The sequence below is a fragment of the Schistocerca americana genome, chromosome 11 (assembly GCF_021461395.2).
Source record: "Schistocerca americana isolate TAMUIC-IGC-003095 chromosome 11, iqSchAmer2.1, whole genome shotgun sequence".
NCBI classification, from domain to species: Eukaryota; Metazoa; Arthropoda; class Insecta; order Orthoptera; family Acrididae; genus Schistocerca; species Schistocerca americana.
Genome location: NC_060129.1, coordinates 54,966,868 through 54,982,000, shown reverse-complemented (window position 1 = coordinate 54,982,000; position 15,133 = coordinate 54,966,868).

The following is a 15,133-nucleotide window of genomic DNA, read 5'->3' as shown; positions in this document are numbered from 1 at the left end:
TTTACAAATAAACTTTCTTACTTATCTTCTTTTCTTGTCATTGGCTCAAGTTTGTTATGTCTAGGGGTTGATTCATGAGGCTGAAATTTATGACATTTTAGTTTCCATATGACATGATAATATTTAAGTAAGCCTGCTCCAAATTTCTCTTTTTTTCCTTTTTCATTACGTCACATTCTTCTATATCACACTGTCATTACAATTTCCACTTCTATATCACCAAAAATTACGTTGTTATTGCCAAACATGAAAGTAACTTCTGATCACATCAGAGGCATGCCTGCTACTACCTTATTCTGAGGTATTAACAATATTCCAAAGAGTTTTCAAAACAAAACTGTTTACAAACTTTCTTGACAAATGAAGAATCTTCACCAAGTTATATCATTATTTTGCATATAAATCCAGAAATAAATTTAATAGTTAGTGTCAGATTGCGTCATTAATAATAGGAAATTTAAGTGTGCCAAATATTTTGTAATTTCAAATGTTTTCAAAAGAAGAGTAATTTTAACTGTACATACAGAGTTAGTACATATCACTTTTAACAAAGTAATTTCTTTTTACACGTTTTAGCCTGAAATGTATGACATCATATACAATATAATATGAAATTCTTTTAGTTCAACAACTGAGATATTATCAACCTATACAATATTTGAAAATATTTTTCATACAATTACTTCTGTTCAATAAAGGTGATGTTAGAGGAGAGTGTCCTTATACAACTTAGTTATAGGTAACTGCATCATTTGCAAGAAGACTAATTTTACTATTAATATTTTCTACAAGGTCGTTAATAAACAACGTGAACAGCAAGGGCCCCAACACACTCACCTGGGGCACATCGAAAGTTACTTCTACATCTGATGATGACAACATCCATACATTTTAAAATTTTTAAATAAATAAATGATAACACGTTGTGTCCTCCATACCAAAAAGTCCTCAATCCAGTAACAAATTTCACTTGATACCCCATATGATTGTACTTTTGACATTAAGCATAGGAGCAGTTCTGAGGCAAATTCTTTTTGGAAATCAAGAAACACTGCACCCACCGGGTAGCGTTGATCCACAGCTTTCAGTATGTCATTTGAGGAAAGTGTGAGTTGGGCTTCACACAATTGTTGTTTTTGATAAACATGCTGGTTGGCATTGAGGAGGTCATTCTGTGTAAGGAACTTCATTATATTTGAGTTCAAACGTATTTTAAGATTCCACAACAAAACAGTGTCAAGTATATTGGATGACAGTTTTGTGGATCACTTCCTGTGGATCTTGTAGACAGGTGCGACCTGATCCCTTTTCCTAGAACTGAACTAGATGAATATGAAAAATCAACCAAAACCACCATCAAATTGGCTGGGACAATCTATTTTTAATAGCCTAGGACAGAACCTAGGCCGTCGCACTATTGTGCAAGCAGGACAACTACATAGCAGAATTTGTTGCTCTATGACTGTACTTCACACTATGTTAAAATGCATTTGAATAAGAAAGTTTCAAGCTCTGGAAGCAGTAGCTTTATAATCTTGAAAATTTACACGTTTTCCCAATTGGTGACAGGAGAACCCACACAAAAAATGTATTACATGTGGGAGCTTTTGGTGACAGTGTTTCCTTCTTGCAGCAGAATAGTTGATAGGCAGGGAAGAGAGGTGAAGGAAAACAGCTGGTGAGGTTTAGGGAAAGGGGTAAAGTTGAGAAAAGTCACCCAGAACTCCAGACCAAGCAAGACTTACTGGACAGGATGAGTAGGAAAGACCATAAGCATGTCATAAGCTTCTCATTCCGTCTGGTAAGTTTCCCCTGATCTGGGGTTCCAGGGGACTTTTCCAAACTCAAACCCTTTTCCTAAACCTCAGCAGTCCTTTCCTTTAACTCATCTTCCTTGCCCATCAACCATTCTGTTGGAAGATGGAGCCATTGGATATGAAACCTTGCATATGTAATACTTTTTATGTGTGTTCCCCAGCTGCCTCGTGCTGAGTAGATTTCTTATCTATCCGATTAAGTTATGATATTAGAATTTGAAATGTATCACTAGTCATCTTGTTCGACAGATGAACAGTAATCTGCTACTGAGATTCTGTTGTTCAGTCATGGGAGATAGCATTTCTGAGGAAGCAGGGGACAGTAAAACAAAGTGTAGGGCTATATATATATAGAGAGAGATGCTGAATGAAACACTTTTGGCTGTCAAGAGATCAGTGTGTGATGCTCTCACAAAATTCAAGGAAATTCGGGTCACATGTAAAGACCACCCACATGCATTGTGTGTAAGGGCTATGAAGACAAGATATGAGAAATTAGGGCTCATATGGAGGCCTATAGACAGCAATTTTTTCCTTGCTCTATTTTCAAGTAGAACAGGAAGGCAAATGACAAGTATTGCTGCAGGGTACCTCCTGCTATTCACCGTATGGTGGCTTGTGGAGTATCTACGTGGATGTAGATGTAAAATCTGGGATGGAATGTAACAATATTATGAAAAGGAAAATTGCCACTCACCATGTTATGGAAATGCTTAATCGCAGACAGGCACAACAGAAAGACTGTTACAAGTAAACTTTCTGCCAGCAAGGCTTTCATCAAAAATAGGCCACACACACACACACATACATAAATGCAAATGCAACTCCCACACACATGACTGCAGTCTCTGGCAATTGTGAAGGCCTTGCTGGCCGAAAGCTTATTTGTGAGAGTCTTTTTGTTGTGCCCATCTGTGACTCAGCATCTCCACTATATGGTGAGTGGCAACCTTGCTTTTCATAATAGTGGTAGATGTAGATGGATATGCACTGGCACCAGAGTGAGTGTCTAGTTCCTAGTGAATGAGACAGAAACTGAAATTGAGAGTAGAAAAGCAAAAGCTGAAATTCTTAACTCTGTTTTCAAATGTCTCTTTACAAAGGAAAACCCAGGAGAATTGCACCAATTTCAAAGATGAATGAAATAAGAATTAGTGTCAGTGGTATTGAAAAACTGCTGAAATCGTTGAAATTGAACAAAGCTCCAGGCTCTGATGTAATCGCTTTCAGATTCTATACTGGATATGCAGATGAGTAAGGTCCTGTTCTTATTGTAACTCTTATTGTAACTCTTATTGTAGATATCTCTAGTTGGTTACAGGCCCTAGGTTACACTTTATGTTTCCAAGTCATAAAAACATAGTTATCAAAATACACTTTGCTCCATTTCAGTCCTGTCAGCCTGTCAGTACAAAAAGAAGCATGACAGTGATGAAATAAAACCATTAAGATGATCAGATGTGTTTTGCAAGCAAAGAAAATGTTGCAGAAGGCAGAACATCTAAAGAGCCTTTTTTTCCAATTTGCACTTTCAAGAGTATTAATGTAGGTTATTTTTTATATTCAACTGTGTTTTTTCAGTTCTTATAATTTTTTATGTTTCAGATTTTTAATTTTCATTTCATACATTGTGCAACTATAAATACATGTTCTGCAAACATTCTAAAGCTTTGTTTCTTTACTCATGGATATGCTGAATTTAAGCATATGAGGATGAAAGTTTAGATTGTCAAATCAAAAAAGTAGCATCCATATTAATATTAATAAGATAAAGAAAGTATTTTAGATATATAATTCAAAATGATTACCAGTACATTAAAATATCAAAGTAATTTATCTTAAAAATATTAATTAGATAACTATCAGTTGCGTGAGGTATAATAAATTTTGTGCACTTCTTATAAAATTTAGTTGCTTAGTCACAACACGTGTCCTGTCTCACTGCATTAATAATATAAAAAATCTAGCTATTTCAGAATTTTGTTCCCTCTTGGAAAAATTTCTGAAGATACGCAAAAGTATTCAACAAGCTTGCATCTAACATAAAGCAAGAAACTTGGAATCCCAGCCAGTTCAAAAGAAAATAGAAAACTTACCTCATTAGCCACTTCTTGTATAAATTATCTAAATGTCTATATTCAAGGCCTGAAAATTTCTGTTTGCTACAGTGCTAGTAGCAGTCTTCACAGTAAAGTAGTAATGTACTGAAAACAGGGCCCAGTATTTACAATTGCATGCAACTATTTTCTTTGAAAAACACCAGTGATATCAAGTAAATTTTAAGCCACCACTATGAGATCCAACTTCTTCTTTCTTTCTCAATTACGTGACTAAATTTAAATGGCATTAGCATGTGTAACATCAGGTAGTATGATTACAATTTATTGTTGGCACAGGGTGGTATACGGAAAAAATATCTGTGATTTGCTTGTCTTTGGTTTATGTATGCCTCGATTCATTCCATATCCTTGTGGAGCCCCCTTCTTCTTTTGGTCTATGGAACATACAGTTTTTTGGTCTATGGAACATGATGGATGAATGACTGAATGAATGAATAAACTGGTTGGATACCTAACCAAACACAGATAGTTACTAGCAGAGAAGGGTACATCATCAGAGAATTCGATACCTCAGTACTGTGTGAGCCCTAATGTGTCTCCAAACATTATGGTGTGCAATTGTAGGTGGCCAGATAGTGTTCCTTGTGACGTCCTTGACATGGTTCAAATGTGTGTCCAGCAAGTATTGGCAGTGATTTCTGGAGGATTGCCGTGAACGTGTTGTCAGCTAGCTTTGTCTCACATGTACTGGATCAGTTGCACACCAGGAGAGTGTGTGGTTGCGGGAAGCAGTGAAAATCATCATTCTTCTGAGATGCCTGCACTTTCCTCACTGCATGTGTCTGGGAACTGCCCAGCTGATGTATGGCATCCACAGTTGCTATGTAGAGCAGCAGCTTGGGCTGTCTAATTACTCTGATCTACATCTACATCTGCACTTCGCAAATCAAGGGGAAAGTGTAATGTTCCTATAACACTAGCTCAGGGCACTCCCAAAGTTAATTTTACAGCTGTTAATTTTGTCCCATTAACAAGAACAAGGTGAAAATTGTCTACAAAGACATCCAGGATTCAGTCACAGAAGCTGGTTCCCATACTCAGTAAGAAAGGTAGACATTGGTATTCAAATTTCTCTTGATACTTAGGAGAGGACATCATCTGTTGTATCTAGTGCCAGCCCAAACTTTCACTCTTTTAATTCAGGCAATTGAATTATTAATTGTGAGAGCCTCAGAAGCACGTGCTCAAGATCTCACAACTCAGTGTGCTGTACCCTATATGTTCTCTCTGTTGTGGTACAGAGTTACATTTTGGTGGTAGGAAGACTAATCGGAAGTGACAGACAAAAAGAAACAGTCATACCTCTTGCTGGCTACTTCGGAGGCAGGTGAAGTCTGCTTCATTAGTCCACAGATTGAGCTCAGGACACATAGTTTTCTTGTCTGGCAGAGGGTACTTATCATTGTAGCAGTTATTAGAGTGTGTAATACATTTGTATTTCAGTGCACAATATTTTAATTGATTTTAGTTCCCATTCATACAGAAGGGTAGGGATTAGTTTACCAGCTGATCAGCCCTTTAATATAGGTGATGATGAAGTGGTTAATGTGTGGCTTTTAAATCATAGTACAATGTGTGAGTTTCTCTTTAAATTGTTGGGGAGAAGTTTTTAATGCCTTATCTGGGTTGCTTATACATTTTGAGTTTTGCTGATGAGTAACCCACAGTTTCATGATTTATTTTACCTGCGTTTCTTCCATAGATGAATTAGAATTTTGACAGTACAGTTTAATTTTGACAAAGTCAATCACCAATCACATCACATTCTGCTTGAAACACACACACACTCATTGATGCATAAAATCAGCTGTAAGCTCATTTTTCTGAATACTAGTATTTTTTATCAATTCAGTCTCACCCACATGCTGATAACAGGCTCCTTGACATTGACAAGGTTTACGGACATTTTTTTTTATCTCTTTGCACTTTTTTGACAGCTCTTCATGAGCTAATCTGGGTGTAAATTTGTCAATTCTGCTCACACGTATTGTTGTACAACTCATTCAACCATCATGTTTTCAATAGTTACTCAGTTCCGTGTTCTGTACCTCAGGAATCTGTCAACTAATACATATACATGAATGATAAAACTTGTAGAGATTAGGAATGGAACAGTCACATTATCTCAGTCATAAGTAGAAGCAAGTGACAGACTTCAGTTCATTGATAGAATACTAGGGAAGTGCAACCAGTCTGCAAAGAAGAGTCCTTATAAAACACTTGTATGATCAATCCTCGAATGTTCCCTAAGTGTGTGGGATCCATACAAGCAGGACTAAGAGGAGGCATTGAACATATAAAGAAGAGGGCAACAAAAATGGTCACAGGTTATTCTGACTCATGGAAGAATGTCACAGAGATGTAGAATGAACTGAAATGGAAGTTGCTTAAATATAAACACAAACTCACCCCAGAAAAGGCTTCTCACAAAGTTTCAAGAATCAGCTTTAAGTGATGAATCCAGAAATATACTACAATCACCAAGTATCACTGCCACAGGGATAATGAGGACAAGGTTAGACTAATTACAGCTTTCACAGAGGCATTGAAATAATCTACCTTCCCACTTTATATACATGAATGAAATGGGTAGAAGCCCTAATAACTGCTACAATGTGAAGTACCTTTTGCCATGCACTTCATAGTGATTTTCAAAGTATATACATAAATGCTGGTATTTACGAGGAAAAAAAAAATGTTGTTTTTCAGCTGTTATTTGTTAGTTTATGGATTCTTCCCTCAGACACTAGCTTCTCAGAGCTGTGTGGGTGTAAACTAACATTACAACACATTACATCCCATCTGACCTTAATCTACATTAATTTCTTTAGTCTCAGCTCTTCTTAAAAGTAACTATCCCTCTCTTCACTCCCTTTTAATTTTCTGTTTCTTTTATTTTCTGACCCATCTATTTTTCCCCATCTCCCACCTCTACCACATAAATTGCATTTAGTTTTTCACTCTTATTAGGTCTTGCATGATATTTTGTCAGTGATCTCTGTATCATGTGTTACCCTATCTTCTAAGCTCCCAGCTTTTAAAATTTCCTCCGGTGCAGTCCCCAACAATCAGTCTTCCCCTCTCATTCCATCTGGTCAGTCTCCCCTGACTCATACTTCTGGGTGACTTTTCCCATGCTCTTCCCATTTCCTAAACCTCGCAGCTCTTTTCCTTCACCCCTCTTCTTTCCCCTTCAAACCTACTCCCAGTAGAAGCAGCCACTGGCTCTGAAAGCTTGCAAATTTCCTTAAAATTCACATGTGTGCATTCTCCTGCTCCCACTTGGTGAACAGTTTTTAAATCTACCCTGTTACATTCTTGCTTGTAACAGATAACTTACTATATAAAACACAGTGTATCACTGCACACAAACGCACACCCACTGCCGACTCGGTTCACAAACATGATGCTTTGCCCCTTGCATTCTCTCCACTTGGTTCAGAAAACTGACTCACGGCTCATAAGCATGCTACTAAGACCAATACATGTGTTCATGTCCTCCTTTCAGTCCATCTGGAAAACTGAGACAGCTCTACCCCCCCCCCCCCCCCCCCCAAATCCCCATGATCAGTGAGATACTGAGTTCAGGAGAATAACAAAATATTACTGTCACACATTATAAATAATAGTTTTCTTGTAATAGTATTACATTGTTGTCATGTGTTGTAATGTGACAGGGTGATTTAGTTGTCCCTCACTTTATGAGCAACTACTCTGAGCCCTCTAAGTAATCTTTAACTGTGCAGCATGCACCACTTACAAAGTATGTTATAGTCACTGTGCTTTGATTAAAAGTCTGAGTTCATCTATGTAATTCATTGGCGTTTCTTTCATGATTGATTTTTTTTTTTAGAATACTAACAGTTGTGAAACAGGCCTATAGTTTTGCTGTTCTCTGCATTAACAATCTTTACTTGGGCAGTGTAAGGTAATACTAAATTTTTAGGAGTATGACTAGATGAATTTCATCTGGAATAAACGTACAGAAATGTCATTATGTTTTCAGAAGACTAAAAACATCCTAATGTTGTTGTAGTGTTATGTTCATACTTTGCACTCATGTATAGCACAGTAAGATATCGCATCATATTTTTTGCAAAATAACAGTCTGAGAAAACACACATTTATGCATCAGAAGAGAGCAATAAGAATAATAAAAGAGTTGACACATGAAGAATCTACATCTACATGGATACTCTGCAAATCACATTTAAGTGCCTGGCAGAGGGTTCATCGAACCACCTTCACTATTCTCTATTATTCCAATCTTGTATAGCACGCGGAAAGAATGAACACCTATATCTTTCTGTACGTGCTCTGATTTTCCTTATTTTATAGTGGTGATCGTTCCACCCTATGTAGGTCAGTGTCAACCAAATATTTTCGCATTTGGAGGAGATAGTTGGTGATTGGAATTTCGTGAGAAGATTCCATCACAATGAAAAAACGCCTTTCTTTTAATGATTTCCACCCCAAATCCTGTATCATTTCTGTGACATTCTCTCCCATATTTTGCGATACATGCAAAAAATTTTAAGGAACTAAAAATTACAACCCTATCATATATTTATATTTATGAAAGTATATGTTTTCTGAAGGCATGCAATGAACATTTTGTGTTAAACAGTCAAGTCCATAACTACAAAATAAAAAAATACAGATGATGTTATAGAAAAATTCATGCAAAAGACATATATCAGAAAAGTGTTCTTTATCAGCCCAAAATTCTGCTAAGGACTAGTGAGAAAATACTGTAAGAAATGTCAAATAACTTTCTTTGCAGAACGAATTATCATAATAGGCAACAGAATAGAGGAAAATCTATGAAATCTGTGAATTGAAACAAAGTATGTAAATATCTGCAGATGTATGCAATGGCTAAATATATCAGTGGCCCTCCAGCTACAAAATGCAATTAATTTTTAAATTTGATTTAAGTTATTTTCTTTCAGTGACCACTGCACCGTCACGGTGCAGAAGAAAATTGCGTTGCGAGAGTAACAGGTTCCAAATGAAGAAATGGGCCACACATCGAGTAAACAATTTAGTTATAAGAATAATTGCAGAAAAGGTCATAGGCGAATGAAAAAATGAATTACGCATCATCGCAGTATGTTTCCATGACAAGTGCCACTACTTATTCGCTGCAGAGTACACATACTCAATTAAGCAGGAGATTTTTACAAAAACCAGTTAATTTTTATCATGTCACATGAAACCTTGAATAATGACAGTTTCAGGTACTGAATAAAAATAAGTCTACAATGGTGAAAACACTAGATTTCACACTAAGCTACCCTCGAATTGTAGTAAACAGCACTAACACGTGAAGAAACAAAATGACACTTGGTCAATGATTAGTCGGTATACATTATTCCAATGAACCAAAGTTCCTTAGCAACTAGTACATGACTGTATGAGTAACATCTACTCATAAATCCTTGAACCAGTAGGTAGGCCAACAATGCACCATGTTTTAGTCCTATTTCAAATGTTCTTTTCTTTCTCCTCCTCTAACTAAGAAGGAAATGAGCTCCCATAAGTGATAAGAGCCTATCTATGAAATGAAGCAGAAATGTATCATATGCTTGTAATGTGGTACAAAAATGTGATATTCAATTAATTTGTATATGTGATTTAATCAAAAATTTGTTGAACCAACAAGCAAACTGTAGTTAGTGAAAAATTTTATTTTCATAATATAACTAATGGATGGAATGTCACCCATAGGTATAAGCTATCATGTTACGTGTATTGTTGTAAAGACTTGTATGAATTTTCATTGAAAACTAAACTCTATATGAAGAAATAAACTTCAAGGACAAATGGTTTATACAATGTGTTAGAGATGGCTATATGTGTCTTTTAACAAGTGCACATTCAAGTGTGGTGGCATGACCATGCAAGTGCAGTGAAATGAGTATCGTGGCTCACAATGCTTTATACATGGACAAGTGAACTAAAGTTGTTTAGCAGATACTCACCTCATTGACGGATGCTTATGGTCGGGGATCTCTCCGCTGAAAATGCGAGTACGATGGGTAGTAATGACGCCAGGGCTGTAAAAATGGATACCTTCTGCCATAGAATCAGATTTTTAACAATAAGCACACACCCACTGCACACAGAATGAAGACAAATGCCACATCAATTCTTTGATACATGGCAACCAAGTGAAAGTGTAGCATTCAATATGACATGAACATCAAGAAAATTAGTGCACACATATGCAACGGTAGCATATCGCATGTTGACCATTGGTAACTGTTTTGTACCACCGAATCAGCCAGTGCACAAGTGCGCAACATGGCAGTGAGAATGAAGTAATCTGGACATTATTGTTGACACATAAAACTTGAATATGTAGTGAACTGATATATTACGTGTATAATATTTTAATTTCTTGTAGAATTTTTAGGATAAGCTGACATATCCATTCCAAAAAATAAAATAAGGGAAGCCTACAAATAAAGGATGTGGAACCCTATCGGCAAGTGTAAACAAACAAAAGAACAACACTGTATGTCTCCATAAAATTTACACCTACAGTGTGGGGGCAGTTGTACAGGAACATGATATAAGACCCCTTCCCAGGATGCTGCTAAATTAGTATTTAATTAATTACAAGCAAGGATAAGATACCGATGGAAAATAAAATTCAGCGGAGACATTAACTAGGCAGGCACAGACAAATGAAGAAATTTTTTCACATTCATTTTTTGATGTACTGTTTTTTTGTTTTTAGTAGTGGAGTACAGTCGAAGTTTTTCTCGTAAGAGAGAAGGATGTGCATTTTGTAGAGCAAAAAGTACTGCAGTCTAAATGTATTTATTATGAGTGTGAAGAATATAATGTTCAAGAGCAGTATTAAGCATTTTTATTTATGGAAGTATTAAAGTGAATTTTTGTGTAATTACGACAAGTGCCAGTGCCCAGGGAGTCCTTTGCTGTCTGCAACTTCAAATATCTTGGCAAAGTCCAAGCATAAAAGGAGATTAAGTGAAGCAGAGACAAGTTCACATTATAGATTCACATATTCAAATTCACAGTTTATTGGTAAATGTTGATAAGCCTCATTAATAGGTTGCAGGCAACATCAGCATGTTGTTGTTATGGTCTTCTGTCCTGAGACTGCTCTGATGCAGCACTCCATGCTACTCTCTCCTTTGCAAGCTGCTTCATCTTCCAGTACCTACTGCAGCATACATCCTTCTGAATCAGCTTAGCGTATTCATCTCTTGGTCTCCCTCTACGATTTTTACCCTCCACGTTGCCCTCCAGTACAAAATTAGTGATCCCTCGATGCCTCAGAACATGTCCTACCAACCGATTCCTCCTCCTAGTCAAGTTGTGCCACAAACTCCTCTTCTCCCCAATTCTATTCAATAGTTCCTCATTAGTTATTTGATCTACCCATCCAATCTTCAGCATTCTTCTGTAGCACTACATTTTGAAAGCTTCTATTATCTTCTTGTCTAAACTATTTATCATCCACATTTCACTTCCATACATGGCTACAATCCATACAAATACTTTCAGAAACGACTTCCTGACACTTAAATAAATACTCGATGTTAACAAGTTTCTCTTCTTCAGAAACGCTTTCCTTGCCATTGCCAATCTACATTTTATATCCTCTCTTTCTTCGACCGTAATCACTTATTTTGCTCCCCAAATAGCAAAACTCTTTTACTACTTTAAGTGTCTTATTTCCTAATCTAATACCCTCAGCATCACCCAATTTAATTCGACTACATTCCATTATCCTCGTTTTGCTTTTGTTGATGTTCATCTTATACCCTCCTTTCAAGACACTGTCCATTCCGTTCAACTGCTCTTCCAAGTCCTTTGCTGCCTCTGACAGAATTACAATGTCATCGACAAACCTCAAAGTTTTATTTCTTCTCCAAGGATTTTAATACCTACTCCGAACTTTTCTTTTTTTCCTTTAGTGCTTGCTCAATATACAGATTGAATAACATCGGGGACAGGCTACAACCCTGTCTCACTCCCTTCCCAACCACTGCTTCCCTTTCATGTCCCACGACTCTTATAACTGCCATCTGGTTTCTGTACAAATTGTAAATAGCCTTTCGCTCCCTGCATTTTACCCCTGCCAACTTTAGAGTTTGGAAGAGAGTATACCAGTCAACATTGTCGAAAGCTTTCTCTAAGTCTACAAATGCTAGAAATGTAGGTTTGCCTTTCCTTAATCTTTCTTCTAAGATAAGTCGTAGCGTCAGTAGTGCCTCAAGTGTTCCAATATTTCTATGGAATCCAAACTGATCTTCCCCGAGGTAAGCTTCTACCAGTTTTTCCATTCGTCTGTAAAGATTTCGCATTGGTATTTTGCAGCTGTGACTTATTAAACTGATAGTTCAGTAATTTTCACATCTGTCAACACCTCCTTTCTTTGGGATTGGAATTACTATATTCTTCTTGAAGTCTGAGGGAATTTTGCCTGTCTCATACATCTTGCTCACCAGATGGTAGAGTTTTGTTAGGCCCGGCTCTCCGAAGGCTGTCAGTAGTACTAATGGAATGTTGTCTACTCCTGGGGCCTTGTTTCGACTCAGGTCTTTCAGTGCTCTGTCAAACTCTTCACGCAGTATTATATCTCCCATTTCATCTTCATCTACATCCTCTTCCATTTCCATAATATTGTCCTCAAGAACATCACCCCTGTATAGACCCTCTATATACTCCTTCCACCTTTGTGCTTTCCCTTCTTTGCTTGGAACTGGGTTTACATCTGAGCTCTTGATATTAATGCAAGTGGTTCTTTTTTTCTCCAAAGGTCTATTTAATTTTCCTGTAGGCAGTATCTCTCTTACCCCTCTTGAGATAGGCATCTACATCCTTAAATTTATCCTTTAGCCATCCATGATTAGTCATTTTGCACTTCCTGTCGATCTCATTTTTGAGACGTTTGTAATCCTTTTTGCCTGCTTCACTTACTGCATTTTTGTATTTTCTCCTTTCATCAATTAAATTCAGTATCTCTTCTGTTACTCAAGGATTTCTACTAGCCCTCGTCTTTTTACCTACTTGATCCTCTGCTGCCTTCACTATTTCATTCCTCAAAGCTACCCATTCTCCTTCTACTGTATTTCTTTCCCCCATTCCTGTCAATTGTTCTCTTATGCATATTGCTACAATAGTTTGCTGTTGAACAACTATGAGCAGTAAAAACCAAACAACACAGTTCACAGTTTTTGCAGAATAATATGGTACATGTGACACTATTTTTCAAATAAAGTAAACAGACATTGTCTTGGATTTTTCTAAAATAAGGCCTACTTGTGTTACACTTATTCCAATGTTAAGTTGATGCATTGTTGTTAATCTACCTGGTACATGCTTCATGTCTAAAGATCAGCCATAGGCTGCCTGTTTCGGGACAAAAAATAACTCCTTTATATATCCTCACAATAATAGGCACTAAAACTACACATTGTTTGATGTTTAACTTACAGAAAGTACAATCAAAATGTCACTCATTCATTTAACTAAATACATCAAAAAATTCCTTCTTTATAACAGTTCCTTCTACCACAAAGGTTAGGCCAAATTATTTATTTAAATTATGAACTTAGCTGATATAGTTATACAAACAATACTTTTGACAAATCTGGCTTTGCTAATATGTTTTTGAATAGACCTAAAAAAATATCTACGAATGCTAGTAGTTCTTCTTTTTATAACTACTTCAGAATTTATATTTGTTTGTAAGTCAACAGTAGAATCCAAGTCCTGAAACAATTATTAATTTCACCTTATAATGTTCTGTAGCAACAGATATTAACTAGGAATTGTCAGAATAAATTGGAAATTTAATTACATACACAAAACTGACCACATATTTAGACCTGGTCAGCTATATTCCCTGAGACTGAGGACCAACCTTTCTCTTTTATGGAAATGCAGATTATACTCATGTATGTTACCAGTAATTATTCAAAAATTAAGAACGAATTTAAGGAGGCAGATGGAAAAACTAGAGAGGAAGTAAAGAGATCCCAGCTTGCTTCGTCACATTATTCCTTCATTGGATTGATTAGATAGATATTGCAAATAACTATCTGGGCAGTTCAATGATCACAAGTGACCCCAGAAAGTTGGTTTAACATTCGACATACAAAAAATATTACATAATAAATCTCCTTATAAACACTACACTACTTATGTTTTTCAATTTTATACTTATATGAAATTGAAAAACATATGTAGTGTAGTTTTTATAAGGAGATTTATTATGTAATATTTTTTATGTGTATGTTATTTTTTTGTGTGTAGAATGTTATACTTACATGAACCCCCCCCATGAACCATGGACCTTGCCGTTGGTGGGGAGGCTTACGTGCCTCAGCAATACAGACTGCCATACTGTAGGTGCAACCACAACGGAGGGGTATCTGTTGAGAGGCCAGACAAACGTGTGGTTCCTGAAGAGGGGCAGCAGCCTTTTCAGCAGTTGCAGGGGCAACAGTCTGGATGATTGACTGATCTGGCCTTGTAGCACTAACCAAAATGACCTTGCTGTTGTGGTACTGCGAATGGCTGAAAGCAAGGGGAAATTACAGCTGTAATTTTTTCCCGAGGGCATGTAGCTTTACTGTATGGTTAAATGATGATGGCGTCCTCTTGGGTAAAATGTTCCGGAGGTAGTCCCCATTCGGATCCCCGGGCAGGGACTACTCAAGAGGACATTGTTATCAGGAAAAAGAAAACTGGCGTTCTATGGATCGGAGTGTGGAATGTCAGATCCCTTAATCAGGCAGGTAGGTTAGAAAATTTAAAAAGAGAAATGGATAGGTTAAAGTTAGATATAGTGGGAATTAGTGAAGTTTGGTGGCAGGAGGAACAAGACTTCTGGTCAGGTGAATACAGGGTTATAAATACAAAATCAAATAGGGGTAATGCAGGAGTAGGTTTAATAATGAATAAAAAATAGGAGTGGGGGTAAGCTACTACAAATAGCATAGTGAACACATTTTTCTGGCCAAGATAGACACGAAGCCCACGCCTACTACAGTGGTACAAGTTTATATTACAACTAGCTCTGCAGATGGCGAAGAAATTGAAGAAATGTATGATGAGATAAAAGAAATTATTCAGATACTGAAGGGAGACGAAAATTTAATAGTCATGGGTGACTGGAATTCGGTAGTAGGAAAAGGGAGAGAAGGAAACGTA